The sequence below is a fragment of the Eretmochelys imbricata genome, chromosome 1 (genome assembly GCF_965152235.1).
Source record: "Eretmochelys imbricata isolate rEreImb1 chromosome 1, rEreImb1.hap1, whole genome shotgun sequence".
NCBI classification, from domain to species: Eukaryota; Metazoa; Chordata; order Testudines; family Cheloniidae; genus Eretmochelys; species Eretmochelys imbricata.
In genome coordinates this window covers 307084349-307097260 of record NC_135572.1, presented here as the reverse complement: position 1 = coordinate 307097260, position 12912 = coordinate 307084349, and positions in this window count along the sequence as shown.

The window sequence follows — 12912 nt, the reverse complement described above, 5'->3', positions numbered from 1 at the left end:
GATTAATTGTGGGATTAAAAATATTCATCGTGATTAATTGTGCTGTTAAACAATGATAGAATAACATTTATTTAAATATTTTTAGATGTTTTCTACATTTTCAAATATATTGATTTCAATTAAAACACAGAATGCAAAGTGTACAGTGCTCACTTTATATTTTTATTACAAATACTTGCACTGTAAAAAGCAAAAGAACAATGTTTTTCAATTCACCTAATTCTAGTACTGTAGTGCAATCTCTTTATTATGAAAGTTGAACTTACAAATGTAGAATTATGTACAAAAAAAACTGCATTAAAAATAAAACAATGTATCACTTTAGAGCCTACAAGTCCACTCAGTCCTAATTCAGCCAATTGCTCAGACAAATAAGTTTGGTTACAATTTGAAGGAGACAATGCTGCCCGCTTCTTGTTTACAATGTCACCTGAAAACGAGAACAGGCATTCGTATGGCACTGTTGTAGCTGGCATTACAAGACATTTAGTGCCAGATATGCTAAAGATTCATATGTCCCTTCATGCTTCAACCACCGTTTCAGAGGACATGCGTCCATGCTGATTACAGGTTCTGCTCAAAAACAATCCAAAGCAGAATGGACCGACGCATGTTCATTTTCATCATCTGAGTCAGTCAGATGCCACCAGCAGAAGGTTGATTTTCTTTTTTGGTTGTTCGGGTTCTGTAATTTCCACATCTGAGTGTTGCTCTTTTCAGAATTCTGAAAGCAAGCTCCACTCCTCTTCCCTCTCAGATTTTGGACAGCACTTCAAATTCTTAAACCTTGGGTCGAGTGCTTTAGCTATCTTTAGAAATCTCACATTAGGACCTTCTTTGCATTTTGTCAAATCTGCTGTGAAAGTGTTCTTAAAACAAACTTGTGCTGGGTCATCATCCGTGACTACTATTACATGAAATATATGGCAGAATGCAGGTAAAACAGAGCAGGAAACATACAATTCTCCCACAAGGAGTTCAGTCACAAATTTAATTAATTCATTATTTTTTAACGAGCATCATCAGCATGGAAGCATGTCCTCTGGAATGGTGGCAGAAGCGTGAAGGGGCATATGAATGTTTAGCATATCGGGGACGTAAATACCTGGCAACATCGGCTACAAAACTGCCATGCAAATGCCCGTTTTCACTTTCAGGTGACGTAAATAAGAAGCAGGCAGCAGTATCTCCTGTAAATGTAAACAAACTTGTTTGTCTTAGTGATTGGCTGAACAAGAAGTAGGACTGAGTGGACTTGTAGGCTCTAAAGGTTTACATTGTTTTGTTTCTGAGTGCAGTTATGTAACAAAAATCTACATTTGTAAGTTATACTTTCATGATAAAGAGATTGCACTACAGTACTTGTATGAGGGGACATGAACAATACTATTTCTTTTGTTTATCATTTTTACAGGGTAAATATTTGTAATAAAAATAATAATATAAAGTGAACACTGTACACTTTGTATTCTATGCTGTAATAGAAATCAATATACTTGAAAATGTAGAAACACATCCAAAATATTTAATAAATTTAAATTGGTATTCTATTGTATAACAGTGCAATTAATCGTGATTAATTTTTTTGAGGTAATCGTGTGAGTTAACTGTGATTAATTGACAGCCCTACTTTTAGTTTATACTCAGAGACTAAAGGCTGTCTGTCTACTCAAGCAACTTGTCTCAGGCCTCATCAACATGAAGCATCCAGGCTCAGCAGAAAGACAAAAAGGTTCACATGTAAAAGCAGATTAAGCAGAAAGCAACTCAGCACCTTCATCAAGATGAGAGTCCTGTAATGAAACAATGTGCCCAGATCTTAATTTTCAACTCATTTTAGGGTTTAGCTTTTGACAATTTCTAGCCCTACAGGAGGCGATCTGCCGGGGGGGCAGTAGTAATGAGATTACTTTTAGTTTGTAAATAAACATTTCTCTATAAACATTCTTTCCCCCTTTATAATCTCTCATTTGTTTTTTAATGTCTTATCTGTTCTCCAGCACTAATATTTAAGTGAAGATCAACTTGGATAACATAATGATAGAACGTTACCTTAGAGATGCATATGGTACGCTATTTTCCCCCCAAATGCTCTCCAGGTTCAAATAAGAATTGCCCATTTGCTAAATCTTACTATATATTTTCAGTTAATCTTCTTATTTGGTTTCCCCAGCTGCCGTCATACTCAATAGGATTTAATTTTCGGAGCAACTTGCTTATCTTTGAAGTCAGTGTTATCCCTTCATGCAATCCTTTGTGTGTCAAAGCTTAGGCAAGTCACTCTTTAGCATGTTCAGCTTTCAAAGCCAGCCTAGCTATTTCTAGCTAACCTGTCAGTCTAGGTAGGATCATGTTAATTCTGCCCTGGGAATCAAATATGCCCCTCAGCAGCCCAGTTTATCTGGAAAGGCTGAAATTGAAACAGCATTGGACACTGCAGATAGCTTAGAAAATGCTTCAGAGTCTGGAGAAAATCAAACTCCATGAAAAAACCAACACACACACACTGCATTATTACAGATCATTCTGATTTTGCCTAGTCTGTATTAATTTTACCCCTTACTTGTCTTGGAGATTGTAACAATGGAGTTTAGTTTAATTCCAGGTGGGATATTTCAGAGACATAGGCTCCTGCTGTTGCATTAGCCTGATAGAGCTATCGTGAGAGGCTGTAAGAGATATAATGGCATCACTTGTATGATGTATTGCTTTCAGTCTGTTATCTGGGGGACGGATCTAGGTATTAGAAGAGTTATTTTACACCATTGGGACTTTATCATTCTGGTACAGCCAGATAACTTGATATTTGCTAATTAGACTGTAACAGCTGCCAGGTGGCTGCTCATCTTCAAAAGAACCTCTGGCTGCCAGAGAGGTGGTTGTTTCCTTTGTAACTTCCCAGGTGATGAATTAGAGTGTGGCTCAGATAGTAGGCTCAGTGCTCCAAGGGATTTTTCCTTTTACGTTTATTTTTAAAAGACATTTTTTCCATAAGCAAAGAAAAGACTCTTGTGTGTAGGGCTCCCAGGGAAAGGACGTAGCACTGCACCAGGATGCGGGAGATCTGATTTCACTTCATAGCTCAACCCCCAACTTGTTCCCTTGATCAAGTCACTTAGGGCTACATTTAAATTTAACAGACCCAGGGCTGCCCAGGGTCATGCATATAGCATGACAGTCACATCTGACACCTCCGTCATACATTCTGACACCTCTGCTGCAGTCTCAAGCATCTGGCTGAGCGGCAAGAAGGCAGCAGGCAGTTGTATGAAGTTGTGCCTTTTGGCCAGTAGAGACTGCTGTGGTGCACGATGAGCACGCAGCCAGGCGCCTCCTTTCCCTATCAAGGCCAGGAACAGCAGCAGCCCAGAGGTGGTGGAAGCAGAACACAGCAGCTGGGGAGGTCGCTCAGGATGCCCGATAGAAGCTCCCTGCAGCCTGCTGCACCAGGTTCTCTCCAACACAACCCCTGACCCTTAAATAGCTCTTTCCTCCCTAGGAGCCCCCAACACCCACCTCCCCACCCCCAGAAGCCTAACCATCAGCAGCCCCTGCACCTTCTTCCCATCCAGGTGTTCCAGAGTCCTGTTACCCCCCCCCCCCCAGCCCTCAAGGAATGCCCCTGCCCCCAGCAGCTCCCACACCCATCTGCTCTCCAATCAGCATGCCACCCAACCAGCTATCCCCACTACATGTTCTTGAGCACTCAACCATTCTCCCCTCCACAGCTGCCAAGTTCTGTACAGCTCCACCACCTTCCCATACGCAAGGGGTGTTCACCATAAGCTTATTTATTGTTATAGGCAAATATGCAACTCTGTTCATTAGATCATTTGTATAGCATCATGCAGGGAGCAGAACAAAGCTTGGCAGCAATTCAAACCAGGAAAATAACTGTGACTCTCAAGAGTCAGAATTCATTCCCCATTCCCCCCCCCCCCAATACAAACACCTGATTCATGAAGGAAGTAATCTACTACCAGTACAGGCTTTGCTAGTAACAGGTCTGGTTCAGCTGTGCTGGCTAGTGCATTGTGGGATGCACAGTCAAGGGTTTGCCTCATGAAATAGAGGAGAAACAGCCCTGCACCAGCTGCTTTCTTGCACCTCATGATGTGAGCCATGAGGTGTGTGGTGTGCACAGGGCAACATGGCCCTTAATCACTGCATCTCAGTTCCCTAAGTGTAAAATGAAGATAATACTCCCCTACCATACAGGGATGTTGCAAGGATAAGTCTATAAATACGTAGGAAGTGCTCTGCTATCTGATTACGAGGGCCCTATAAGTATCTAGTGAGATAGTAAATGGTTTTACGTTGGCAAACTGTGCAGATTGTGGTAACAGTACATCTTTGTCTTATAGGTTTGGGTGACTCATCTTTTTTTTTTTTTTTTTGCCATAGAGAGAGGTTACAGCAACCAGATATGCAAATTACCCCTACAGCATACAGGAGAATGTGGGATTACTAAATTTTCTAGCAGGGGAGCCTGACTATTGCAGAGCTCATACATTTCTGACAGCTATTATGGTAACTTGCATTGCTTTTCATTATACTGAACAACTTCATTGGTTCTTTATGAAGAAATGTATTTTATAAGCATGTACTGACTCACATTAAAATTCCAATGTTCAGTTAACTACAAGGACACTCTTAGCGCGACTTTGTTGGGTGTATTTGTAAGAGTATGTTCGCAGGATCAGGCCATAATTTATTGCACAGAAAATATTCTGTGCCTCACGGTTGTTTTTAATGAAAACCTAACCTCGCCATAAGGTGAATGTCATGTAACACAAAACATCTTGAAGTTCCATTGTTACGGTGCTATGAAACATTTCCAGTTTTCTTCTGTTCAATTTCTTTTTGTAACAAAGAGATGGGCTTGATCCTGTATCCACTCAAATCAGTGGCAAAGCTTTTGTTGACTTCGGTGGGTGCAGAACTGTCCCAATGTGTTGTCCCAAGATCTCCTCAAGCTACCAGATCAAATCTCTTTAAAACTGACTCCAAAAAGTCATGATGCTGTGAAATGGAGCTTTAGGGAGCTCATCTTTATCAGTTCTGCTTTAGCTTTCTCTGTTTACTTTGATGCATATCCACTAAGATTAAGATTTTAATCTTTCATATAGAACACACATTTAGATTTTGCTTACAGGGAATAAACACAGTGAACTAAGATACCATAGGAAATGTTCCTGTACCACTTGCATGTTCATTTCACATTGCTGATAGTGTAGCATAAGAATGGAAGGCATTAAAAGGCTATTTCCTAATCTAAATTCATTATCTTGTATCATTCCATTCCCTCAGGACACTGTCATACTGTTTCTTACAAAACCTGCAACTTTTGCTGCTAATATATTCCATACATTACTAATTCTTGGTGAAGAAAATAGTCCCTGATATATATACTGTGATTACGGTAATTCCTTTTTCTCATTTCTAGCCTGTGCAGATAATGCTTTCAAAGCCCATCAGTCTCAGGCATCTAAGAAGTGGTCTGATTTCCAAAAGTGATGAGCGCCTAGCAGCTCCTATTACTTCCACCACTCCAGAACCACAGCACAGAATCTGTGTAAGCATAGCCCAGATGTCTATCCTCAATGGCCATCTGCCCTCTGATTGTCAAGGTGATACATAGTATCAGGCTCTTTTACACTGTTCATTGCTCCCAAATGGCTTCAATAGCTATAAATGCCTTTTACCATCTTCTGGGAAGGAAACTGCCCCACTTTTTATTGGCTGTGGGCCTGGCCATAGCAGTCCACACATTCATCTTCTCCAGGTTTGACTACAGCATGGCAAGCATTCTGGGGACTGCCACAATTCCGTGAAAAAGCTCCAAACAGTACAGCATGCTGCAGCAAACATTCTGATTATCTTCTGTCAAAGAGAACACCCCATCCTAGTTCCCTCCGACAGCCCTGGCTCCTGGTCTGACACAAAATTGAGTTTAAAGCTCAGGGGCCCTAATTTTCCACTTAATTACACCAAGTTTACACTGGTATATAACTCTACTGAAGTAAGAGTTCTAATTGCCTGAGCTTCTCTTCTTCATATCAAATGTAGATTTGAAAAGAAGCTTAGTGAATGGGACTGCATTCAGTGGAAACAGAATTAGTCCCCAACTCTTTCTTCCACTTTATTGTCTGTATCATTTCCCTACCTCTCCATTTATTCTTTGCTCACACTTTTGTCCCTTTTTCCTTACCAGAACAAGTTTTTTAAATTCCTTAATATCCTCTCTAACCATTTAGCAATCAGTTTATACAACACAAATAGTATCTCTAAGGGAATATTGAAGTATAGATATTATCTCAGCCTCAAAATAATAAGTCAGTCATGTCAAGGAGGGAGTCACTTCATCCCTTCACAGATAAAGATATGATTTTAAAATGTCATCGTTTGTATGAGTTTAATTGCCGTTGTTATGCTGGAGGATGTTGGTATCTGCCACCAAGAGTATCTTTGTTCCATGGCAAGTTGCAAGCCTTGTTGAAGCTGATGGGCATGCTAGCCAGCTTTGACTCTGACTAAATGAGGGAGTATTAAAATGCCCTTTCTTTAGTGAACCCATGGATCAGCACGGCAAGGCTGCTGTAGACACTGGGCCATGCAAGCCTAAGGGGTTCCCAACACTGAATGCAAAATGCAAGAGCTGGTGCATTGATTTGGTTGCAGCTGCATTGTCTGTGTGCATGAGAGGAACAGGAAAGCCAGCAGAGAGACAGAGAAGTGCTAGCAGTGTGGCCCTCAGAAGGATAAAAAAATGAGAGCTTCTTTTGGATACAGAACTGGCTGAAAGTGGACTTGGATTGCTGAACAACTACCTCCTGCTTGTTCCTACTTTACTCAGGGAAATAGGATTTTGTGTACGTAACCCACACATTTCCTGGGTGTCATGTTCTGTCCCTTCTAGTGGAACAGAGACCACTTAAAGAGAAATTACTAAGTTTCCTCGACAGCCTTAGCCTCGACAGCCTTAGCATGGCTTTTAGCTCGTGCAGTAGCGGCTTATATGTTTAGCTCCAAAGGTCCCAAATTCAATCCCGCCTGCCGACGACCGGGGTCTGTTGGTGTTACAAGTACATTCATTGAAAGTAAACAGAATTGTACTCGAGATACCTGGCTACCATCAATTTCTTCTTCTAATGGAAACAATCCCAGCAGGGCCCTAAATGTTCGCTAACCTTTTGGGTGAAGGGGCAACTCTATCATCAGTCATCCAGAGTTGACTGTATTATTTAGGGATTACTTGAAGTAGATCAGCTGTAGACCTTGTAAACTGGAGTAATAGTAATAGGATGAAATTTAATAGTGAGAAGTGTAAGGTCATGCATTTAGGGATTAATAACAAGAATTTTAGTTATAAGCTAGGGATGCATCAATTAGAAGTAACGGAGGAGGAAAAGGACCTTGGAGTATTGATTGATCATAGGATGACTATGAGCTGCCGATGTGATATGGCTGTGAAAAAAGCTAATGCGGTCTTGGGATGCATCAGGAGAGGTATTTCCAGTAAGGATAAGGAGGTTTTAGTACCGTTATACAAGGCACTGGTGAGACCTCACCTGGAATACTGTGTGCAGTTCTGGTCTCCCATGTTTAAGAAGGATGAATTCAAACTGGAACAGGTACATAGAAGGGCTACTGGGATGATCCGAGGAATAGAAAACTTGTCTTATGAGAGGAGACTCAGGGAGCTTGGCTTGTTTAGCCTAACTAAAAGAAGGTTGAGGGGAGATATGATTGCTCTCCATAAATATATCAGAGGGATAAATACCAGAGAGGGAGAGGAATTATTTAAGCTCAGTACCAATGTGGACACAAGAACAAATGGATATAAACTGGCCAGTAGGAAATTTAGACTAGAAATTAGACGAAGGTTTTTAACCATCAGAGGAGTGAAGTCTTGGAATAGCCTTCCGAGGGAAGCAGTGGGGGCAAAAGATCTATCTGGCTTTAAGATTAAACTCGATAAGTTTATGGAGCAGATGGTATGATGGGATAACATGGTTTTGGTAATTAAATATTCATGGTAAATAGGCCCAATGGCCTGTGATGGGCTATTAGATGGGGTGAGATCCGAGTTACCCAGGAAAGAATTTTCTGTAGTATCTGGCTGATGAATCTTGTCCATATGCTCAGGGTTTAGCTGATCACCATATTTGGGGTCGGGAAGGAATTTTCCTCCAGGGCAGATTGGAAGAGGCCCTGGAGGTTTTTCGCCTTCCTCTGTAGCGTGGGGCACGGGTCACTTGCTAGAGGATTCTCTGCTCCTTGAAGTCTTTAAACTACGATTTGAGGACTTCAATAGCACAGACATGTGAGGTTTTTTTCTGTAGGAGTGGTGGGTGAAATTCTGTGGCCTGCGTTGTGCAGGAGGTCCGACTAGATGATCATAATGGTCCCTTCTGACCTAAATATCTATGAAAATACATATCAAAACATTGCAAAAATGTTATTCTCTTTACTAGCCACCTAAGTGGCAAATTTAAATATGGACATATATATTGTTGTGCCATATTTGTTGTTCTTAACTTTACAAAATAGCCTAACACGAGAGCATGCCACAGAACGGTACAGAAGGAGGGATATTTATTTAGGGCGATAATGATTGCATTCCACTAAGGAGTCTACAAGTATATTGCTAAATGTGCAGCCAATTGCTTGACTACACTTGTTTATTATTAAGGATGTTTAAGAGACCAATTAATCAAGCGTAGCCAAACTTCTTGGCTGAAGACAAAGCAGCACAACACAGAAAGGAAAGAGTTAATACATTGTCAATCCTTCTGGGAAGCAGTTCTCTCAGCATTCAGTCCACCTAGCCCAGAAGGGCTGCTCCCCAATATGCATTCAAACCCACCCATGTTTAAGGTAGTTTATGAGCTTAAAACACTTTATATGTCACCCAAGATTAAAATTTACCAATCAGCTTTTTATCTGGTTTCACTGGTACCACTTGTTTCTTTAGCTCTGTTTTGGATACTAGATTCCAAACCAGTTGCCCATTAAGTTCTCCTTCCAGTGAGTAACCAGGGCTGTGGGACACCTCGCTACCACCTGCCCTTAGCGTGAGAGACCCTTGCCTGTGCCTGCAGTGGGTCTACTCCCCAACTCCATCAGCCACAGGAAACACCAGCATTCCCCTCTAGACCTCACAGGCCCCACTCTCACTCTGCAAGTTACAATTGGCACACTCCTACCCTGGAGCCCTCTGAGCATTTCCCTGGCGTGCCCAGCCCCTGCTCCAATGGACACTTGCCATATTCACGGATCTGCTGCTTCCAAAGAAATTGTACACCCAGTTTATCAGTTCCACCTCAGATCAAGGCCCCACTTAACACACCACACTTAAATATGTTTATAGTGAAATCGAGTATAAGTTTATGTAACAAACCCTAAGGATTCAAGTAGTTGCAAGTAGAATTATTGGAAACAAATGGTTAAATAAAAAATAAAACCATAGCATGCATTCTAGAGCCTAGACTTAATTAACAAGATATTCTCATGTCTTGCAGAGGAATGCTCACCCAAAATCCATGCAGCGCTTTACAGCCAGACTTGCTGTGGCCCTCCTTTCATGAGATAGAAACGCTGTCAGTTAGCCTCCTAGGTGAAGGATTCAGTGTGTCTCTTTGCACTCCGAGATATACCAGACCCATCATTTGTCTTTATTCATAAACTGGACAACCCCCGGCTGGTTATTTATTCCTGTAGATTTCCTCTCTTGTAGATATTGCAGTCTCTCAGTCCGCATCTAACTCTGGATGCAAATAGAATATATTGTGGGGTGTACAATACACAAATGGCAAGACAGGGAGATAAGTGTCAGTTATGTCCAGCCTGAAAGGAACATTTCTGAGGTTTGTCACCTCCTGTTGGCCTGCCCTAATTCCAAGACCTTAAGAACACAATTTTTAGTATCGATACATAGCTCCTTAAATATTATTTGTAGGTACATTTTGCAATGCTTATGGTGACCAGTGCTATCGGTACTTGCTCTCACTACAGATTTCACATTCCAACCTTTGGTGACCTATTATGCAGCTCTTCGACCCAGGGGATCCCTGTAAAACCCTATGCACCCTCTGTGTCCTCTGCCAGTTGGCCTCTAGGGTCCGTGGGTTACAATACCTCCCAAGCTTGTACCAGGGCAGAACATTCATGTTTCGTGTCTGTAACTATAGCACCCTCATGGCCAAGATGGAATCCACTCTGCAGGCAGTTCCAGCCAAGAAAAGACACATGCAGAAACGCAGGAGGGAAACTCCCTTCCACCCCAGGGACACTTATTCCAACTACCCCCTGGAGTAAATACACACATGCGGGAATAGTACAATGGATATAGAAGGACCAACAGGCCCAGTACCACAGTATGAAAGGGTTCACACTGAGCAATGCGTCTAGACTCAGACTTCAGGAAACCTGGGCAGAGTTCCAGTCCATCAGTGAGTCTTGGGTGCGCCTGGTCACCTTGGGCATCAGTGAATTTTCCCCAAAAACACCTCTGCTGCCCTCTTCTGCTGCTCTCTCCAAACCCACACCGAGTGAAACCTCCACTCAACTAGCTAACAGCTTCCCGCCATATTCCCAATGCAAAGTCACAAGCCCCAGTATTCACAGTCCCAGACAGCTCTGGGTGACAGTGATAGTGGGTCTAACTCCAGTTTGTCTTTTTCAGGTGAATTCCCAAGGGCAGGGTGCTCCTCCTGGCTCTTGTCCTGGGATGTATCTGGTCCGCCACAATGTCTAGGGTTACCATATTTCCCAAAGAGAAAATGGGACAATGGGTAGAGCTAGCCTGAGCCTCTGCATGGGGCTGGCCCGAGCCACTTGCCTGAGCCCCCCTCCCTATGCAGGGCTGGCATCGCTGCTCACCCAAGCCCTGCCTGGCCCCCACGTGAGGCTGGGCTGATGTCGCTGTTCACTCAAGCTTGGTTTGCCCTCTGCCAGAGCTCTGCCTCCCCCCAGTGAGGAGCTAGCATCCCCGTTCATTCCCTGACCCCCCCACCCCTCCCTGCCAAACGTTCATCTGCACCTCCCTTTTTTGACGAAAGTGGGCATTTGTCCCATTTGCCCTTGCCAACTTGATGCAACTTGATGACTGTCCCGACTAAAATGGGACATATGGTCACCCTAGTTCTGTCCCTCCCAGGCTTCAGGCTGGTTGTCGGCTGCGTCACTATGTGAGGGCCTGCTTGCTGTAGGCCTTCTTGTCTGGAGTGCCAGATACACACTCCCTTTCACTTTCTCCTTCCCCTATCCTGGAACAATCAGCACTTCCTCTGCCTCTGGACAAGTTTTTAAAGGGGCTATGTTCTCTTAATCCCCAAGGGATTGACAGGTTTTGTATTTTCCTATGACTTCAGCTTCGCAGAGTGTTAAGGTTATTGGATACTTAGCACAGCTGAACAGAACTATGGGAAGAGCATAATACATTCAGTAACATAACTTCCCAACACCTAGACATAATATATTAATACTGCACACCTAATACTTATTAATGGGGGCAGGAGTTGTGCACACCATGTGTGTAGGCTAGCACGTACCAACAGGGGAAAATGGGTAAAACAAAAGTCACATTAAAATTCCTAGAATTGGGAGTGCAAGAAATGTGTTTATGTTATACAACTTGGCCCACCTTCTAATTTCCACTGAATGCATACAACTGTGGCTAAGTGATTTGCTTGCAGTTTTCTGGACAAATTTGAAAGCCTACATCATCAAGGAAAAATGCATTCAGCTGACTAAATTTAGTTCAAATTCAGACCTGATGGAAACGTTCATTAAGGTGGAGTGTGATTGACTGGAACTTACGTTCTAAGAAGGGAAGAAGCCAGAAGGGAAAGCTGTAGCAGGAAAAGTGATCAACCAGAGGGTATAAAATACACTGGGTAGGTACAGCTTTATCTTATTTTTCTTGTTGCTTGCTTTTTGGGAAACATTTTTTTCACAAAGAAGAAAGTGTTAGCGTGTCATTAAACTTTCAAAATTTGAAATACTTTCCTGCTGTGACCCTGTCTTTAGGCCTATTCAGTATGAAAAGGATTTTCAGCATAGAAAACCAGATCTTTGGCCCTTCTTGCTTTAACTGCTCAAGACTCAGGCTACCAGGAAAGGGAAGCTCAGGGAACATTACAGAGGGCCAGGTCTTCTCTGTGGAGACACTAAGCTCAAAAGACAAGAGCCCAATTTCCAATTGAAGCTCAAGATTCTTTAGGACAAATCCAGTGGAGAAAATACTACAGCAACTCCACAAGGTTCTTCTCAGGGGGTGTTCTGAGCAGTTTTTCCCCCTCCTGCAGCCCATTTCCTGGTATGATGCCATCATACCAAATGAACTATTAATTGCACAGTGTATCAGAGAATGCAACATTTTCTGCCATCTCCCCTTGAGTATTGGTCTGGAGAATATGAACAAGTCTTTCCTTATTTCCCACCATTATATATAGTCTTGTGTTTCTAGGGCTCAGTTAAGCTCTTAGATATGTACATGCAAATCAGCAGTTACCCTGGGAATACACCTACTTAGTTTGTGTATGTCGGCACAGTTGCTGATTCTGGGAGGTACATGGCAATGCATTCCCACATATTGGAGAGAGATACTGAGTTCAAAATGTCTCTCCATTCTCCAGATTAAAGTGTATTTTCCTCTTAGACATAATGAATCACATTCAGCTCTGATGAAAACATGTGTAAGTCCAGTCAAAAGTGAGAATCGTATCCACTTACACCAACCCTGAATTTGGGTTAATGTCACTTTTTGACTTGTTACACATTTCTAACTCACAATTGTCTCCAAGTCTGGCTTTCAGGAAATTTAGCAACATTTTCTCCTTCTCCCCAATTTACCCTGTGTGTTTCTCTAATTTTGTTCCCATTTTTGTGGTGCTTCTCCCATTTATT